This window comes from Numida meleagris, chromosome 3 (assembly GCF_002078875.1).
Source record: "Numida meleagris isolate 19003 breed g44 Domestic line chromosome 3, NumMel1.0, whole genome shotgun sequence".
Lineage (NCBI taxonomy): Eukaryota > Metazoa > Chordata > Aves > Galliformes > Numididae > Numida > Numida meleagris.
The window spans coordinates 65,269,537-65,290,868 of NC_034411.1; the positions used below are offsets into that span (position 1 = coordinate 65,269,537).

The window sequence follows — 21,332 nt, forward strand, 5'->3', positions numbered from 1 at the left end:
ACAGATCTAAATAAGGGAACGCTGAGCGTACCGACCTCACTCTGATATAGAATATGATTATTATGGGAAGTCTTCCAAATTCAAAACAGCCAGGAATTTTAACCTTGGAGCCAAAGCAGTTCTAAGAAGGGAGGTAAATTGCCTTCTGAATTTGATTTGCAATGTAATGTAAATAGGAAAAGAAGTAAGTTGTACATTGTTCTCTTGTCTTCTAATGAGAAGTATGATGAAATTCCAGTATGATTCAAAATTTAGATTATCTAAGTCCAAACCCCATGATTTAGCCAGAAAACCAAATGATACAGATACATTGTGCATGACAATGAAAAAAGTAATTAAAGTCTGGACATATGCGTAACATTTTAGTTTTGAAATTGATCTATCTGGGTTCAGATACAATTATGCTCTTATGTGTCATATATTAAATCAGGGAGAGCTCGTTCCACAAAACACATATTTTTTCCCAGCTCTGCTACTTGGACCAAGACAATTCATTGTTTCTCCCCACAAGTACATCTCACATCATTCTTTGTAGCTATGAAATATCATTCTAATGATTTCAGATTATATTGTTTGACTGTAAGGGTTCAGGACTTGATGTAAGAAATCGAGTTGGATGGGACTTTCCCCATCCTACATGTATATATAATTCCAGAGTCTCCGATATCCCACCTATGTGGATATAATGTAGCTATACGTGAGTATGTGCAGCTCATCCTACAGCTATTGGTTATTTGAAATTGATAGTCTTTCCAATTAAAAATGTTGTCTCTGATTGTTAATATCATACAATCCCACAGAAAACCCGATATAGGTTCTCTGACAAATCTGGTAAGTGCATATATGTACCCATAAAAGCCAATTGTTCTCAATTCAATTTTTTCTATAGAAACATTGACATGAAAAATCTTGGAAAGATCCATACAGAGACCTTCATTCTTTTTCCATTTGCTTCTGTCACTTAATGATAATGGGGAATAATAATAATTATAATAATTATTCCCACATTCAAAATATTCTCAGTCCTATGTGTCTAAAGTGTTAAATATAAAATTATAACTATTGCTGTTACTGATCACAAGTTCATGTTATTTCTGTGACATATTGATTGAGTGTAATGGTACAAATACACAGAAATTTGGAAAACAGGGAAATTTTCTTCAAATATAGCTCTGTATATATATAAGTGCAAGATGAATAGAAGACAAGGAATGCTAAACTTGGAAAATGCATTCACAAAGTCCCATACAGTAGTTTTCACATGAAAAAGTAGAATGCCCCATCCCTGGAAGCGTTCAAGGCCAAGCTGGATGGGGTTTTGAGCAACCTGACCTAGTGGAAGGTATCCCTGCCAACTCAAACCATTCTATGATTCCATGATTCTATGAAAATTACTGTAAACAAGTGGATGAATATAACTTGGGATGCAAGCAAAAACAAAACAAAACAAAACAAAAAACAAAAAAACCCAAACCATTGGATTCTACTAAGGACTCATACTTACATCTTAATATGTTAATCAAGGATGCAGGATACATTTATAGAAGCTACATATACTTATTTAACATATATTCTTCATGATAATTAATCAGAAATCAGATATTAGAAAGCCTGTGGTTACGGCAATGAAGAGATCTGTTCAGGAACACCTGTGCCTAAACCACATACACTGAACCTACTCTTCACTCCCATTTAAGATAAAAGAATAAGAAGCAAAGCAGCATGAAATAGACAAGCAACACTGTGGAGAGACTGTAACTTATAACGTGTTCATAACGTATCATTGTTCACTAATTTGTTGATAGTGTTATGTTCCCAGCAGAGCAACTAATTCAGTAGTGGTCTTCTCTGTAGGAAGAACTGCTGGGGTGAATCTGAACAGAACCTGTTTTGGTAGAAGAATAATACTTTCTGTCAAATTCTCAATGTCTCCATTTGCCTATATTGAAACTTTTTTTTTTCACATCTAAAAGGGAATTTTTTAAATCTTTAGGAAAACAAAAAATAGAAATCCTTGGCACTGAGATTTCTTTTTCAACTAAAAACAACTATAAAACTTGTTGAATACTATTGCTTTATGTAATCTCATTCTAACTTATTATTTACAACAAAAGGTCTTCCCAATGAGAAACGATTCTGGGCTGTCTTACTCAGTCTGTTGAAGGGAAATTAAAAAAACAACCTGTGAGAGCTGCTGCATGTCAGGGATATGCTAATTTCAAAGCGGAATCATAGAATCATAGAATTAGCTAGGTTGGAAAAGACCTACAAGATCACCCAGTCCAACCATGCACCTACCACCAACATAACCCCACTAAACCAGGTCTCTCAACGCTATATCTAAACGTTTCTTGAACACCTCCAGGGACGGCGACTCAACCACCTCCCTGGGCAGCCTGTTCCAGCGTCTGACCACTCTTTCAGAAAAGTGGTAATTAGTAATTAGTAGTAATTAGTAGTTAATTAGTAATTAGTAGGAATACATTATTATTTCTCACTTAATCAGTTTTGCAAATATATTCACTTATTCTGATGGAGTTTAAGCACTGTGTCTACAAACTCAGCTTCACCCCTGCCTGGAGATGAATGCAAAGTGATTTTCTCTTCATGTTAACAGCTCATATGACAGTGTTTCTTTATACATTTCTATTTAATGTAATCTATTTAGGGTCATGGTTCCTGACCTATAGTTTGAGTTCTGAGCTCAATTGAAGTTCAAAGATTGAGACTGATCTTCCTTACAGCTGCCATGCTTCACCTGGTGCTACACTCAGAAAGGATTGTACAGAGAGGAGAGACAGTGTAGACATTCACATGCTGCATCTCACCCTTCATGGTTTTCCACTGACAGATTAAGTACTTAAGCACTCTATTTTTAACTGGCTCTTGCTCAGGAATGAATTGCCATGGTAAGTGGTAACCACAGCGGGAGGAAAGGGAATGATGACTCATTTTTTAAAAGTTTAGGGTAAAAAGTCAGCAAAGAAACAAAGTATTCTTACTTTGTAGTTCCACATTCTAGTAAAATTGAAAAAAAAAATAATATTCATGCTAACATCCAAAATAAAACAAAAATAATTTAAACAAGCCAAGATATACCAGTCTGTGTCTAAACAAGCACTTGAGCATTAGATGAGCGCACTGAAATAATATTGCTTACACCCTGACTGTTCTTGAACCTAGGTTCAAGTTTAAAGTAGGTTCGAGGCTGGATTTGAAACATAAGTGAAATGGAGAAATTGGTAGATAGCTTTGACTGTTTGCCAGTTTCTTGGTCAGCCAAAATCAGCAACACAGAAAGAGGTAATTGGTACCAGTAATAGTATAACCTTTGAATACTGGCTGTGTGAGTGTGTGTGTCTGTGTGTGTATGCGTACACCTTGTTTCAAGCAGCTTCACTGTTTGCTACACCAATTTATTTTCCAGAGGGAAATTCTCATCTGTTGTGTACATTTTTCAATTGCTGATTTCTGCTTCTGTGGGTTACATGCATATGTTTGCAAACATAGCCATTAGAAATATTTTAAAAGATGCAAAGCTATTAAAAGATTTTTCTTAGAATCATAGAATCACGGAAAGGTTTCTATTCCAGAGAACTTATAGATCACCCAGTCCCACCCCCTGCCATGGGCAGGGCTGCCCCCTCCCAGCTCAGGCTGCCCAGGGCCCCATCAAGCCTGGCCTTGAGCGCTTCCAGGGATGGGGCACCCACAGCTTCTATGGGCAGTCTGTGCCAGTGCCTCACCATTTTCTGAGTGAAGACTTTCTTCCATTCATCTAATGTAAACGTAAAAACTGGTACCCCTTGTCCTTTTGTTACATTCCCTGGTAAAGAGTCTTTCCCAACCTTTCTTGTAGGCCACCTTTAGGTCCTGGAAAGCTGCCATATGTTCCTCTAAATTTCAGAAATATTTGTGGTATACAGTGATTTTTTTTTTTTCCAGAATCGTACTCTCTTTTCATTAAACATGCCTATTGCCTGCACAGTTAACTTCTTAAGTCACAGACTAAGGGGAAAATTCACATAATTATCTCATGTACTTCTAGCTTCTGGGGCATCATTTTTTAAATGCTTAAATGCTGAAGGAACCTAGGAAGAGCAAAAGGTAGGTAAGCTTCTTAGGAAGGCTCTGCAACACATATTTCCCAAGGGAAGCTTTTTAGAAGCAATTTGTAGCTTGCTTTCATTTGTGATCTTGATGCTGCAGCGTATGAAGATTTGCACAGTTCTTGCCTTTATATTTGTCTATGAATCTGTCCAAATCACCTGACACCTTTCCTGCTTTACCTGCTTTGCTTCTCCAGGCACTTAAAGTATTATTTACAAAACTTTCCACCCTTTTCTAAGAATTACACTATAAATGTCATCAGCAGTAGGAAAAAACAGATATCTAGTCCTTCTTTTTTATATTAAGAAAAATAAAAAACCTTAAAAGCAACTGAAATAAACTGTCAAATATATGAAACTGACAAAATTGACAAAATAAATCATCATTTTATACTATTTTTTATACCTTCTGTATACATATAGCTAATAGATACTAGTACATGTGTTTGTTTGACAGTATGAGCTAAAGAAAACAGATTTGCCTAGAAATCTATTGATTTCTTATGAAGACCTGAGGACAATGCAAGGCGCTGACCTTATTTGCAAAGTCCTTAGAATGATTTAGATTCCATCTACCTCAAATATTATATTCTCTTATTCTTATTGTCGCAGTTCAATTTAACTGATTCTCCCTGGGTTCAAGCATCTGGAGTGAGTAATGTGTTCCTTCTAAATGGGCTTCAGTTCTGTGTTTTATTTGGACCTTTGATCAAAAGAAGTGTCCATCAGTATTTCTTGAGGTGTAATACTGTCATGGTTTTATGATTTTCGGTTATTGGTATTCCACATCATAACATCATGAAGTGTATGTACCTGGTTCTCAGAAGAGAAGAACTACTACATTCTCCAGAGGACTTTGTGACCTTGTTACCGTTTTCCGGTCAGAGGGAAAGATAAAAACTCGCACATCACGAGACCTGTCCCTCTTCTCATCCTGTCTCTTGTCCTGGCAGCATCTCGCTCCCCAGCCGTCTGACTGTCGGTATTAGAGTGAGGCCTACTTTAACTTTTGGACACTTTCTCTCATTGTATTGGATTTATCAGCTTAAATTGTAATTATATTGTATTATAGTGTGTTATTTTGCATTCCGACATCTTATTTAGTAAATTAGTTTCTTTCTCCTCAGATCGTTGCTGCTGTTTTGTTCTTAGGCCCATCTCCCTACCCTTTTTCCCTTTTCCCTTTCGCGGGGCGTGGGTCCGTGGGTCTCCTGCCCATTAGTCACGGAACCGGGCTGAACCAGCCTGTAAACCGTTTACAAATAGTCTTTAGCTACCAAGCAGTCCAACAATTTCCAAGTGGAAAGTTGATTGAGAAGGTTATTTTGATTTGATTACCTTCTCCAGATTCAAATCAATTTGACCATTTGGAGATCAAGGTCAGTTTGAATATACATACCCAAGGACAGCCTTTAGGTTACAAAGGTCAGTCATTCAGTAAGCATAAACCATAATCATCCTACTCAGCTACTATTATATTTCATATTTATGAAAATGTTTGGTGAGGAGATGGTATAAATGAAAGATATTTGTAGTGTAAATGTAATATATCTTTCAAAATGTTCACGAAATTTCAAGCATTACATTTAATTAACATTTGCAGATTACTTGGAAAGTTTTCTAGAGCTCTGATAGCTCTGAAACTAATGAACTTCATAAATATATGAATAGAAATTGTAAATATGAAAGACCAATTACTGACTCTATATTCAGAAATATTGATATGAATACTAGTTACTGACATCAGTGATGAAACTTTGCATTTACATTGAAAGACATGAAATCGGGAATCAATTATGCGTTAATTAATTAACACTGGCTATTGATTGTTGCATGTTTTCAAAGGATATCTCTTTTTAATTTGTCATATTTACAAAATAAAATAGAAACTTGTGGCAATTTGAGAAGCTTAATTTTGTCATAGTGGAAATACAGAGTGCGCGATTATTATTGAGTTTCAAGAAAAGAGCGTGTGCAGTGTGGAATCTTGTAAGAAAGTAAATGCATGAGCAAATTTTAGGGTTAGATTTGTCACCTTGTTTCACAAGACCAATTCAAGTAGGAGTAAGCAGGAGCAATAAGATCTAGATAGGGAGGGGCTTAGACAAGCACAGACTAACTCTCCCAAGAAAATTCATGGTGTAAGGAGGATCTGTGCTACAATTCCATTTAACCCATGTGAACAGCTTTGACAAAGGCTGTTACTAGGTCTGGTTGTAAACTTGTTGGTGCTCCTATAAACCATCAGAATTCATCTCTTATAGCAGAAAATGATTCTCATATTTTTTTCCTTTCTAACTTGCTTCTAACTTTAATATTTACATGAACTCTTAGATTGAAAAACAGCAGCAAATATTCCAGAGCAATTAGCCTAACCCAGTGAAAACTCTTTGAATTAAATGGGACTATAAGAGAAACAGGGATCTTTTGGGGCTTTACCCACATCCTGCCAAAGTATACTGATCTTACCTACCAAAAGTTAAGAGATTTTTGCTGCACTGTTTAGGCCAATGCCTATATCCTTTTCCTCTATTTTTCTAGTTTTAAGTATTAAAAATGTGTAAACAGATTATCTGAGTCTGATCCTAGCCCCTGGGCTTCCTTTTGAGTCCAAACAGCACTGCTGCAGAAGCTCTAAAATTCCTTCACAAAAAGGATAAAACATTCCTTTCACTGAGCCTTTGGAGCAAAAGTGTTTTCGGATGAAATAATCGTGTCTTTTTCCTGCATGGCTGAGCTCACAATCAGAGAAGATACACAACATCGTTTTCCTTTAGAACTAAATATGAAGTTTATATGATTCCATACTGTTTAGTGCCAGCTAGTAATTGATAAAGAAGTAGAAATAAGTGCAATTCTCTTTTGATTGAAGAGATTAAAAGCACCTGTCTTCCCATGTCTTCTTGAAGAAGTCTTAGGGAAAAATCTGCTCATTTTTTCTCACTTCAGGAAAAAGCAGGAAGTTAAATACATGCTACAGTATGTAGGGGTAGTTAGTATTCATGTTTTTGATGTTTTTCTTTGCCATTAAGGAAGAAATTGAGCATTGAGACAGATATTCCTCTGGTGTGTTCCTCTACTGCATCATGAATATAAACAACATATATAAAATTCTGTGGAGATCTAACATGAGTAGTGCATTTTGAAGTCTGCAGTACCATGTCTTTTAGCAGCATATTCACTTTCATCAGCAAATATATAAAATAGGAATTCTACCATTAATTCTCATTTAGGTGCATAGACATGCTCTTTAATCCATGGGTGTCCAACCTTTTGGCTTGCCTGGGCTGCAGCGAGTGAAGAGCAATTGTTCTGAACTGCATTAGGTTGCTACAAAAGTAATGCCTCTTATTTATTTCCATGGAAGCCACAACAGATATAATTAGCACAGTAACTCTTTTTGACAGAGAAAATTCTCAGCTACAAAACAATAGTTTTCAAGATAGTCACCACCATAGCTACGCACTATTACCAGCAATGGACAAGAGCCTGCAAGGCCACGTTCATCAAAACCAGAACCAGCAGAGGTGACGCACTGTCGCTGTCACTACTGCTGAAATGCACCACCCACCGCCTCACTGCGCTCACATACACCCTTTGGTCTCTATAAACATTCAGCAAGCATCAACGAATGTCACTGGGTGCCTTTTTTTCCACATGGAGGAATTCGGTAACTCAACTTTGCTTCATCTGCACTTCCATGTCAGAATGCCATTCTGTCAGACTGCCCCTCTGCTGCCATCAGTCACAAGGCAACATATGTATTGGAATATTGGCGGGAAGGTCCAGCCACTACTGCCATACCACCAACATCACCTCTGACGTTGTGGGTCAACACCATAAAACTGGAAGCGTTGCTTCTGAAGCAACCTTTGTATAATGTGTAATATCATTAAAGTGTATCACAAACAGAACTTCTTTTATTTTGTAATATTTTTATCAAAACAGTAAAAAACAGAGAACAATAAAAACAAAAGCTTGTAAGATATGTGACCTTATCTTTGTGAAGCTAATACGTTAGTCTGGTTCAATGGCAGTGGCTGCAATTCTTAGGGAGTTCCCAAGGTGTTCATCAGAGACTTTCTGTGGAATTTCACTCTTCCTGGGCTTCATTCTTGAAAACAGTTGTTCACATATGTACATATTGCCCAAAGTGATGACTTGAATGAGGCATGACTGTGAAGCGAGGGATAATTCTCCCTTATAAAAGTCCGGTAAAAAGACACGATCAAACTTTTTGAGTTGAATATCTGATTGCAACTTGATACATACGATTTGAAAAATGCATTGATGCTGAATGCAAATGGAGTTGCAAATATACCAAAAAAAGATGCTTTTTTCTGCAATCTTGAAACCTATTCTTAAATTCCTTTCTCAAAACGAGAAGCACAGCTGCATATTTTTCACTGTTCACAGGACTGTGTTTAGCCAATGTATCAAAATGCATAACAATATTTGCCGTAAGTTGTGTTAGTATAGCACTGTGTCCTCTGCATGCCCTGGTTTCAGCCCAGACAGTGTTAATAGGACAGTGATGTTTGGTTGTTGCTGAGTGATGGATGCATCCCTGGGTCCAGGCTGGGCCCCAGGTGGGGCAGAGCTGCCACAATGATGGCACAAAGTCGGGGGCAGCTGCAGGATGGGCTGGACCAGGCCGCATGTGACCTGTAGGCTGCGCATTGGACATGCTTGCCTTAGTGTGTTTCTAGTGCATCTTTGCGTCTATTTTGTTACTTCCTCACACAAACACTCCTCTCATCTAGCACTCAGTTCCCCAAGCGTGTGTTCATATGTCTGACATTCACACAATATATACCTTAATTTTACCCATGTTTTCAAGAAATCATGCTTTGGGCAGTGACTCCTACTATTCTAGCTGCCTGTACCACACAGCAGCTTGAGGGGCCTTACAGTTATCTTGAAATATGTGGCATTATCATAACCTCCAGCTTTTCCTAAAGTTTCATCTAATCTGCTATACAGCAGAAATAAATGGCTCTTGGATTGATTTTAAAAAGTAGAAGTTTTAAGGAAAAAAATTAAGGAAGAAATGTTTTATTTTACACTTTCTCCATGGGGTACTACTATGATAAAACTGTTGTCACAGAGTTTATTGTTCAATTGAAGAGTCCGTGTCCAAACACTTCCTAACTGCAGTGATTTCTTAGATAGGAGAAACCCATCCTGGATCGATCTCTAATGAAATATAGCCAAGAGCTCAATTAAATTAACAAGGAGACTCTTGTAGGAAAAAAAAAAAAAAAAAAAAAAAAAAAAAAGGAAGCAGAAAAATTCAGGATCTTGTCGTAATTTAATTTTTTTAAAGCAAATTGTAGTATACTATTCAAGTGATTACAGGTGAGAAGTTCATAAATTTTGTAACAACCTTATATTAAGCATGGGAATGAGTATGTTATTTAAATCATAAAACTTTATTTGCAGTTTCCTGGAAATCTGTGCTTAAAAGTTTACAACTTTCATCAACAAAGAAAATGATCTGTTTGTTTTTGTAACTGAAGAAAACTGTTAATATTAGAAATTTACTTCTGTTATATTCGGTGAGAAAAAATTGTATACAGTATCACCAGATATTAGTTTATGTTGGTTATTTAACTGAGAACTGGACTCAGTGAATGACTGTGAATGACACAGCTGGTAGGCAGTAAGATTACTAATTGCATATATTCAGTATGGCAATAATATTAATCTAAAGGGTTTGTCTGGTATCCTCCCTGCAATAATACTCTGAATTTTACATAAAGATTATGCCTTAGAGGAATGTAAAAATTACGGAAAACAAACAAGCAAGCAAATTATTCTTTTCAATAGGAATAATTATTTCCTAAATTATTAAATGTCAGTAAAGTATGTATAGTTAAAGAAATGCAATATGAATGGTTATCACAATGTTTTCTTTTTGTCCTGTCTTGTTTTGATGAATAAAGGACAGATTATGATCTCAGCTTTAGTTTTGTCTGCACCCTCCCTCACAAGCAATTTCTGTTAGAAGATTTCTCTTCAAAGGGAAAAATTTTCTGTTTTTCACAAAATGATTTTACAGAGTCCCCTTAACAGAGTACTCAACACAATTGTTATTTCCTGGAAGCTGAAAATGGCAATATTTTCTCCAAATTTCTGTGAAAGACTAGAGTTGGGTGACAAAGCTAGTATGGCTTTTTCCTTTATTTCAAACTTCAAAATCCTGAACCAAATATTCTGATCTCAAGATTCTTATTCTAATAGGCATCTGGGAAATCTGCAACTTAAAGCTTTTCCAATAATAGCCTTTAATCACTCTCTTCAGCCTTCCTTACTACTCACTGCAGACTTTCCTGATGACAACAAAGCTATTCTTTTCTTTACTCATAATTCAAAAAATCCTATGCTTTTTGAGTAGCCAGTAGATAGAAAATGATGTCAGGATGTTGGCACTGCAAGAAACAGTGACAGTAGTTGTAAAAGGAATGTAGTAGATCTGCAATTTGGTACATCATCAGTCTACTTCACCACTAAGTGTGGTTAAAGAATTTATTCTCTTGCTTAATCAATCATAGTTCTTCAGCACATGAAGGAGAACAAATTCAGAACTTGAAATTGCAAGAGGCATAGAAATGTCTACAGCCAGTTAAGGTAATAGTACAAGGGCTGGTCAAAAAGTAATGCTTCCTATTTTTTCATGTTGGCCCATGACATGAGAGGAGGATGTTGGTGGTATGGCAACATAGAGGGTTAATCTTTCCTGCCAATATTCTATTACTTATTGTTGCCATATGACAGATGACAGCAGAGGGGCAGTCTGACAAAATGGCATCTGACATGGAAGTGCAGATGAAACAAAAGTGTGCCACTGAATTACTCAATGTGGAAAAAAGTTGATGGATAGTGCATTTCAGCAGTGATCAATTAGCTTTTATGCATCCTAGAATAGAGGCAAGCAACTTGTCATTAATGAAAACAGTGTTGATATTTTCAGTGATTTTAAGAGAGACAAGGACTCATACCAAGTGAGAAATGTATAAGCATCACTAACATCAGCATAAATATAAATATAAACATAAATATTCCACACTATGTATTCCAATACACTGATACTGAAGAACATATTGCCTCAGATATGATTCCATTTGTTTCAAGAGATCTTCACAGTAAATTCAATACTGATCATAATAAAAGACTATAAGCCTCTATATTTTACTGACAAATTTCACAACAGAGTAAAAACCTTAGTGTTAAATTTATACTCAAAATATTTAAACATCAATTCATAATGTATTTTATAAGGGAAAATAATGAGACATAACAAGCTGGAAAGCAGAAAATCTTGATGTTTCTTCTTCTAATCTGCCTTAGCAGAAAATCTTTCATAACAAAATTTGAGCACTTGTTGATATTTTTTTTCCATTTCTTGTTACGCTCAAGTTACATCAATTTTCCAAATGATTTACTTCACCTGTGCTCTATTATTGATTTATAGATTTTTCTTGTGTGAGTGTGTGAAGAAACAATAGCCAGGAATTATGCTGTATAAAGCAAAATGAAAGTTTCTAGAGATGGACAACATTTCAGATTCAACTAATATGCATTTTTCCAATTAGCTGAACTATTGTCAAATACTTGTGAATTAGGGAAAAAAGGGAGGAACTAAGTTTTAATTTTTAAATTTGAAAGCATTAAACATTTTCAGAATTTTTTCAATTTTTCCCTGTTTTAATATATTTCTACTTTTAATATTTACATAGTTTTTATTATAAGTTCATTTTTTAAATAGTATGAAGTAATATTTTTCATTTAGAAATGCTTTGAAGTGAATTTTTCTCAGTTTTATATCTCATCAATGACACCGAAAATGCTATTTGTTCAGATTGACAAAAATAAGTATTTATTTCTCATTAGCATTTTTGCCACTGAATAAAAACATAACCTTGAACAATGCTGACAGCAACCAGCTTATTTTTTCTGACTATTTTTTGGTATAGACTTAGCAATGAAATCTATTTATCCTTGCAACACATTAACAACAAATATATTTTCTGGATAAGAACTTTCACTTACGAGATTACAAGAAAATTTATTATGTGTTTTGCATTGTATTTAACACAATACAATGTGTCAAAGAAATTAATGGCTGTTTTGGAGGTATTATCTCATTTTCACTGCCTACTTCTGCATCTGTCATGTGGTAGGGAAGTTGGAGCTAACTTTCCAGCTTTTAAAGGAAAACCATATAAGAAGACAGCAACATCTCTTTAGTGTGGTAACGATAGTATTGTCATGATTTTAGAGCCACCACACTGCTTGGAGCTCATCAGTTATAGGGGCTTCTCATGGATGCAACTGCTGATGAAGGAAAAGCATTTGTGATCAATTGGTGTACATCTGTGCATTCATTTTCTCCCTATCATCCCCATGACTGAATGTTCAGTAGTGACAAAGTTGCAGAGGGCTCCCATTTTTGCCATCAGCAGCATTTTTTCTAGGAAATCATGCAGTGGAAACATGATTGTAGGGGATTCATACGAAACACAGGATTTGTTTTAACAATGTTGAGTTCAGGAAAGTGATCAAGACCAACAGAAACTTTCAGCTGTTTGAATCGATCAGAGATAGTCATTTGCATGATATAAAAGAAAAAAAAAAGATTAAAGGTAACGCTCAAAAATCATTAAAAGGATTAATGCTACTAGATTTCAGTAGTCTGTATGGACTTGTTTGTATGTACTGATTTTCAGTGAAGAACAAAATGTAAGAGTTTTTGTTGGTGGAGAAAAACTGGGCACAATTTACATTACATGTTGCCAGGTTCTGAGCTTTTATCGAAAATCTTCTGATATTTTGTATTGGTCTGAAATGTTTCTTGACATTTAAAGCAGTTACAGTATTCCTTGGGCTTAAGCTTACGATTTTTGAGCACCTGCAGTCTGCAATGCTAACATATTTGTTTGTCATCAGCAACAGAGCACTATGGTCCCTTTGCACAAATATTCATAGCATCATCATAAATCTTCACTATGCTACTCTAAACTGAAATACTAGCATTCAAGTGTCACTCAGCTATACATAATTTACTTTATTCCACATGCTCTTGGAACAAGGTTTCACCTGTTTTTTTTCATATGAACAGGAGATTGTCATTTAACTTTGGTTGCGGCCACTGATGGCTTTCAAATTTGTTGTCGTCCTGTAGCATATGGGTGATATTTAATTCAGAAATAATATTTTCAGTCGTCACTTGCCCTTCATATGTGAAATCGTGGGGATAGATAGAAGCATTTGAATGAATCAGTCATTCACCAAATGTTCTGCTTATTCCTGTCTGAGGATTTTTTATAAGCAATTTGCACTTTTCTCATACAAATTAGCCATTCAAGATTGTTGCCTGTTTTTTGCAAACACTCTGTGGTCTGTCAGTTGTACTCCAGCAGATCTTTCCAAATATATGCAATCTGAGACACTCTAGATATTTGTGATCGGAGAGTAAATGTTCATGTAGCGTTAATTTTTGCTCTTCATCTTTTGGCCACAGCTATTAGAATCAAGATTTGCCTCCACAGACGAGCATTAACAAACCCCAAATTAATTTTCCGTTAACATCTCCTAATATTCAGTGTTCCTGCAAAAACTATGACCAATAAATTCAGTCACTAGAATATTTACAAACATTAAGCATAGATAGAGGAAACGTGGGAGGACTAAATTGCTGTGAATGTACAATCTTCTTTTGCAAATAGGAACAGAAGCCCCCATTCAACAGACTCTCTGAAGGAAGTTTGCTGCATTCTGTGGAGCCTTTTCAGCACATTTAAATGATCAAACTTCAGAATTTGGGCTATTAAGAAGTTTTAACATACAGGGCTGAGTACCATACACCACATCAAAACTAAAGTCAACAGGGTAGAATTCAAAGTAGTTTGTTAAGAACAAACATATATTAATATACTGCCATAAACTGCATTTTTAAAAATTGTTGCTATTATCCTATTGCATGGAACAATTCATCCCACCCAAGCCTATCTAACTACAAGTTTCCATCTAAAAATAATTTTCATCTTAACATCTGTGTAGCCTGTCCAGAGAACTGGCAATACTTTCCTGAAGAATTTGAATCTCAGTTGACCAGGAAGATAGCTTACCTGACTAACTTTGACTGTAGACCCAACAGATGGTGAAAGCAGATTGTGAAAGTTAGAAAGGATGGACCAAAGCAACCATGGACAGTTTTCTGAAGTTCTCATATTGTAAACTTCTTCTCTTGGGCAGTACAATCTGCAGTCAACTGGACTACGTGCCATGACACTTCAAAGCAATCTGTATGGAAAATATTCTATGATTCCACACAGAAAGAGAACTGTAATAAATATATTTTTCTTATCTCAAACTGATAAGGGTTTGTGTACAAAACAAGGGCTAATCTACCTCAGAAGGTTCATTCTTCATGTTCGTTTTACAACTGAAATATCTGATTTAATATATTATTTTCTTTCACAAAAGATATTAATGTATTTTTTTAGGACATCTATATAGTCAACAACAACAACAACAACAACAAGCACAACAACAACAACAACAAAACCACCAAAACTGCAATTCATAGATCAAAAAAAAAAAAAAAAAAGGTTGGTTGTTTTCAGGAGGTAGAAGAGAGCTGAGCTTTTTATTAAAAACCTAAAATTTTGCACATAAAATAGTCATTTCTCATTAAAAAAAGAGTAAAATCTTATTCTTCCATCAAACTGCTATAAAATTATTCCCACTTTTTATATCTGTTCTAAAAATGAAATTATAGTTTTTGGCCTGCAATCAGATCTACCCATCATAAATGTTCCAAATGTGCAGAACTGCATTTAATCAAGTTTGGTATTTCATGACAGTCTTCTTTTGTTTTCCATAATTCAAAGCAGTCTTATCGTAAGGGCAATCTTGACAATGAGCCCAAAATCAATAGATAGGCAGATTCCATGTTCCGGGTTGGCCAGAACAATATCTCAAATTGTGGGAGATCAGCCTTCCTTAAACATATCGTTTGTTCCAACTCACACACATTACCAAATAGAATAAATGTGGTTTTGATTCAAGACAAAATCTTATTAGTTTTTGTTTCTACTGTGAAGGGCTCCTCAAAAGCATTACCAACTTGAGAGTGTACAACCTTGACTGACTTGAATGAACAGTAGAAGGTAATAACATAAGATGCCACACCTCTTTTTCTATATAAAGAAGTCAGATTCCAAAAAGAATTTCCAGGAAATTTTGTGTGCTTTATAAAACAAAAAGAAAGACCAAGAGTAGAGAAGATTGCTTCATTTGATTTTATTCACTGCTTGTTATGTGACCTTAGAAAAGTCTCTGTCTTTCTGGTTTTATCTTGACAGCTTAGACCATAAGCTTTTTGGGATAGGATATTTTTTTCATGTCTGTATAATGCCTGGAAGAAAGAGATCTCTAGAGTAGCACGAGGATTAATAATAACTGAAGAAAGTACTATTTAGTGTATAAAACAGAAGTAGGCCACTGAGAAATGTTTAGCTTCTAATTACATAAAAGAAACATGAATTAAAATTCTTTTAACTACATCAGTGATATAGATGAAGAAACTGAGCTAATTTATTTATAAATTTCCTCAGAATTGAAACTGAAATCACTGTCATCCACTGGTGTTTTCTTTCTATGTTTAACTGCCTCTTTTACTTGCTAAGAAATTTTTTAGCTTTTCTTATTTTACAAATTATTATTATCACATTGAAAGCAATGAAAAAGAATCGGGGTTTCCTGTTTCATAACCTAAAGCAACTGAAAAAGCTGGTGGAGGGAACAGATGCACCACCAGTGGGGCTGCTCAACAAGAAGGTGTAGATACCTGCTACATCATGCAGTTCAACTGCACGACAGATCAAAACTGTTCCCTAAAGTGTACTTGCTAATGCATTGTCCAGTTAAGTTTTAATGTCCCTCCACTGTGCAAACAGTGTTCACAAAGTATCTCTGCATTGTAATATTCCTGCAGGGACTTGCCAAAGATCCAAACATCCTGTCTTAGTGTCTGTACCACCTAGGACGAAATTTATGAAATGTTTTGGTCCTGCTGCTTTCTGATTGTTTGGGCATTAGAGAAATGTGAAACTAAGTCAGTTGGATGCTGTAAGTCTTCTTTTCCTGTTGACTCTGGCACAAAAGTACATATTTTGGGACTGGAAGACTGAGATGTTCTCCTTGCAAATCCAAGTGGGTTAAATTTCATAACAGCATATCAGCCAGTAGGGGAAAAAAATATTCTTCTAATGAAAATACTGGATGATTTTACAGTGAGTGGGATGAGACCACGGAATCCATGAAGGAGAATGAGAGGAAAGTAAGATTAGCCACAATTACTTGGAGTCTGCAAAGATCTGTGTTTGATCATAAGGGTAAAATAACAATAATATAAATCAAATGAATATATAATTGGAGTTTTTTCCTTTTACTAATACCTTTCATGATCCCATGGTGCTTCGGCAGTTTTCCTGTTTTCACATATAACCGTTTTGATTATGTCATGATAGAATAAAATACTATATATACTGCAAAACAAAATACAGTATTTTTTAATCTATGCAGCACACACTTGTCCAAAGTATTAGCTGCCAGAACAGGTTCAGAAGCTGTCATTGCCACCAGCAGTATTGTCTGCCATTGTTAATGATGGAGGTAAAAATGTGCTGTTAGTTAACACGTAATATGTAAAAATGTGTACTAACAAAATGATGTTCTTATATAAATGATATTAATTCAACATTTCACAAATATCATTCAGAAGTTATTATAAGTGGGAAACATTCACTTAGGGAATGGTGCCCAAACAGGGAAAGGTCCAGATGGAAAATACAATAATAAAGCATTTTTCTTCCTGTGGTAATCAGAGGAAAAATGGAGGAATGCCTCACAAGTTCTTCTTTCCAAAATAGAGATACTGGACAGAAGAATTCACAAATGCAAGCCAGAACCATACTGATCAATTTTTAAATCCAGGCAACCTATTATCAATGTATTTGAGAAAAAAATCCCTGCAGGGATTGCTGAGTGAGTGTGCGATGATCATCTCTTCATGAGCATCCTGCTCCTGGTTTGCAGCTCTGGAGCAGCTCTCTGTCAGTCAGTAGTGTGTGTTATTGCAGCCTGGAGCACTTTTCTACGCAAGAATGAAATGAAAGAAGCTGGAGAGAGCTAGCTCCAAGAGGAGAGCTGGCCTACCCTTCTTGGGGCTTTGCCAGTGACCTCATGGCTTTAATACATATTCATCAACTCAGTGACGTTTGTGTGCAACAGCACATTTTAGGAAAAGAATTCTGCACTCATTTATATCCTCTATCCCAATTCCAAGATCTCGTCCATGAAAGGAATACACAATCATTTGCATTACATACCAACAGATCCTCAGCAGACTGCAGCAGATTTCCTCACAGCACAGACTTCTATCTTTACTTCTTGCCCTTTCCCAAGATCTCTGCTCCTCACTGAAGGATGTCCTCTCATCTTACACTCATTACTCTTCAGGCTCCTGCTTGGAGAATTGTTCATTTGAATGCCTGGTCAACTCTCTCTCACCTAGACTCACTCTTCTGTTCAAACATGCACATGTTCTGTACTCACAGTTATGTACAAGGTGGCTTTGGCATTCATCATAAAGATCCATCCTGCGAATCTGATGGGCCCTATATGCAGACACACAAACAAAAAAAAATTTTCAATGAATGTCATGGGAAAAAAAAATCTTCTGTTTTATCCTATTTCTGTAGTCCCAAGTAAGACAGGTTACAAATTAAAAATATAAAAAGTGAAAAATAAACTCTGAGTACACTGGGAGAATTAAAAGGAGAAACAGTTTCTCAGTGTGATCACGGGTGTTTGTTCCATAGTTACATGACATAAAACTAAGATTCAAGCAGTGCTTCATTTGTCATGAGATGGAAAAGATGTTAGATTTCTATACTCAGAGACAACACAGTACAATTAGCTGCATAAATCACTGCTTGGCTGATAATGAATCAGCTGCACCACATAACAAATATTTTTAAACTACACAGATTTAAATAATTATTTCATTTGTAGTTGTGTTACTAAATCCAGCAGAACCTCAAAATCACATGAAACAATTAAGAAATTAAATATTTTCACAAAAAATATTTTAATTGCCTTTCTTGAGATACTAAACTGAATTCATTTTCACTGTTCACAGATTTTGTTTTAAGAAAGTAAAACACTGAGACAAAATTATTTGTGAAATAATGTGTTCAGACAGTTATTGTATATAAGTTCTGGATTAGGCTCTAAATATGAGTTTAAAAATACATCTCTTTACTGGGTAGGAGACAGAATGCTTAACTAATGAAGCAAGAAATAATTTTAAGACAAGCATGCTAGTAGTTGAGCTTTCAAAAGTAATTTGCTGAAGAAAGTTTGCCAGTATGGTATAGGTCAATATTTAAAGAAAGAGTCCATGTTGGCCACTTTGGTATATGCAATTATGAGATTAACATAAGGTTAGCATGTTATTAAAATACACTTTTTTTTCCAAGTGTTTCTGTCAGACTGTGTGAGACTCAGAGAGATGCTGTGTTCTCAGGCATCCTTACAGCTCAGTCTGAATATGACAGGCATGCTGATCTCTCCCCTCTTGTCACTACCATCTCACTACAATGCCTGATATCCCTTAACTTTTAGGAATATTGATTTGCCAGTGGGACAGCCACAGAGTGTTAGCATTGAACGATGCTCTGTTTTCAGGTATAGGTGATGAGATTCTTTTTTTATTTCAAATAAATCTCCACAAAGTTTACTCTGTTGCTGCTAGAGAAATTATGTTACACAGAAGACTGAATTAACTTCAGTAGTTTTTTGGTTTTTTGTTTGTTTGTTTTGTCGAATCTCTCTACATCCATTTAACTTTGATCACATTGCTGTGATCATTCTGTCTACAAACCTGTTTTGGATTGGAGTACTTTCAACCAAAAGGGACAGAAGAGATGTGCACAGCAGAGAGTTCTTGAGAAAAAAAACAAAAACACCCTAGCCACATACTGGGTTACATCTCCTTCAGAAGCCTATGGGAACTGGACAAAGAAGAAAAGAAGCAAAAGATGAAGGGTTTCAGGAGGGCATGAGCTCTCAGAAAATGGGGAAAATGTCAAAGGTGAGTCAAGATTACAAAGATAGAAATAAACTTTCTTGGGGTTCAGACAGAATTGTGATGTCTGTGGAGAGTCCAAATCATTATGCTAGTTGCTGTCTTCTTTAAAAGTCAACGCTGCCTTCATTTTAAGCCAGGGCTCTATTAGAAGTATAACCCCCCGATAAAATAAGGCATCAGTTTCAGTTGGTCTAACTTTCCTTGAAAAACTTTCCTGCTCTCTTGCACGAAATTTAAAATTTAAAAATTTTATTCTCATGTTAAATTAACTTAAGCCAGGTCATATTTAGCATTATATTAGCCTGTTTTTAAATGATACTAGATTCTTTTTAACATCAGATAATTACATTGCAAGCACTCTTGAGAAAAATCTTCTCCGGTGGATACACACTGTACCTAACAGAGAGAGTAAGAATAGTGACATTAAAGTTAGTCAATAATAATAATCTGAAGACAAAAAGGACCCACAGATGGAGCTGAGGAGAATCTGTACTTAGTCACAATCAGAAAGTTGGTAAACTGAAGAGAAGTAGCTGAATTTTTATCTAGTTTGACTATTACATCTCAAATTGAATCTGAGTTTTCTGATAATATTGAGATTCAAACAAACAACCCTTCAGCATAAGATAAAAACACACACATAAATTCACTGCACTAGTTCTCAACAATAAAATATGAGGAGGAGACAGTCATTCTATTAATACAAATAAAGAAATACTCTTATCATGAACAGATTTTTTTTTCTCTCCTGAAGTTATGTGAATTAAAGACATCCCCCAGTAAGCTTAATCTGGGAGGCTGTTTCTTCTAATTCTTGAAGGAGAGAGCAGAAAAATATTTGGAGGTCTCCTCAACCAAGCACAAATCCTCATTTGTGCAAATGAGCAGGGAAATTCATTTTGACTGGGGCAGCTCACTTAGTTTCTCACTCTGGAGGTCAGATGAAGTGACCAGAGTCTTCATCCAGTAACCGCATCTTCTTATCACATGGCAAGCAGCCCTACTCAGAAATATCTGTAGTAAATGTTCAGTAACAGAGAGAAGTGCCACAGGCAATCTGAACAGGAGGCCACAGCCATATGGGCATGCTAATACTTCAGAAACTCCCTAATAGGCATGGAGTTACACATGCAGCCAGACCGCAGCATTCCATAGTTCTCCTGAGGTCAGCACACTTACGGATTGTCACTTATACTGCAATGTTTTCAATCGCCTTTACATCTGACAAGCCTCTAATGGTTTCTCTTGTTTGTTCATTGAGGAGACAGTTACAACCATGGAGTTAGAAATCTCTGCATCACTGAGGTGCTTACCTGCTGCTTTTTTTTCTTTTCTTTTTTTTTTTTTTCAGAAAGCTTTTATAAATAAGCCTTTTTGTAATACAGAGTTGCTTTAAGGTTGGTTGGCTGTGGAGAGCTAATACCTTCTGCACACACAGTAGGAAATGTCCTCTGGGACTATAATTTAAAGAGCTAATGTTAACAGAATAAAACACACAAATTTACCTTCTCTTGTCCTTTTCCATCCCACTGAATGGCAGCACTGAACATCTCAAGGCTGAAAATTAAAAGATTCTGCTTTTATGCTGTTTTTACTGCTGTCTCTATACTGTTCTAACCCAGCACATAGTCAGGAAATGAATAAGATTGAGAAAATGGCACTATTCTTAACTGTTTGCAAGGATCTCTCTATTAGCTATAAACTGAACAAATCTTAAATGTATTCCAGAGCTGCTGATAAGCACCCAAAACCTCTGAATGGCTTGCATTTGCAAAGCTAGAAGGGAAATCTTGTAAAAAGTCTTTCCTGTAATTTCAGACAATTCCTGTTTAAGGTCAAGCCAGAAATTCTTCACAAATAGTTTCTCTCAGGGTACAGAGGTATTTCCTTTTCAGGTTCTGGCTAGGACCCAAAGCACAAAAACATGAGGAAAAATACTAATGATAATCATAAAGTTAACCAAATCCTTCCTATCTCAGAAGAGTTTCCACTAATACCTGCAATGCAGTTTGGCAGATGATCGATATAACTGATATCACCCTATCTTAATGGGTTTCCCACCC

General features: G+C 35.9%; 1 long non-coding RNA gene across 1 annotated transcript; it reads right to left on the minus strand.

The window, feature by feature from the left end:
- Positions 17,513–20,919, minus strand: LOC110395531. Its single transcript, XR_002436438.1, has 3 exons — positions 20,775–20,919; positions 17,733–17,794; positions 17,513–17,640 (listed from the first exon to the last, which is right to left on the minus strand). It is a non-coding gene; the product is annotated as an uncharacterized LOC110395531 (long non-coding RNA).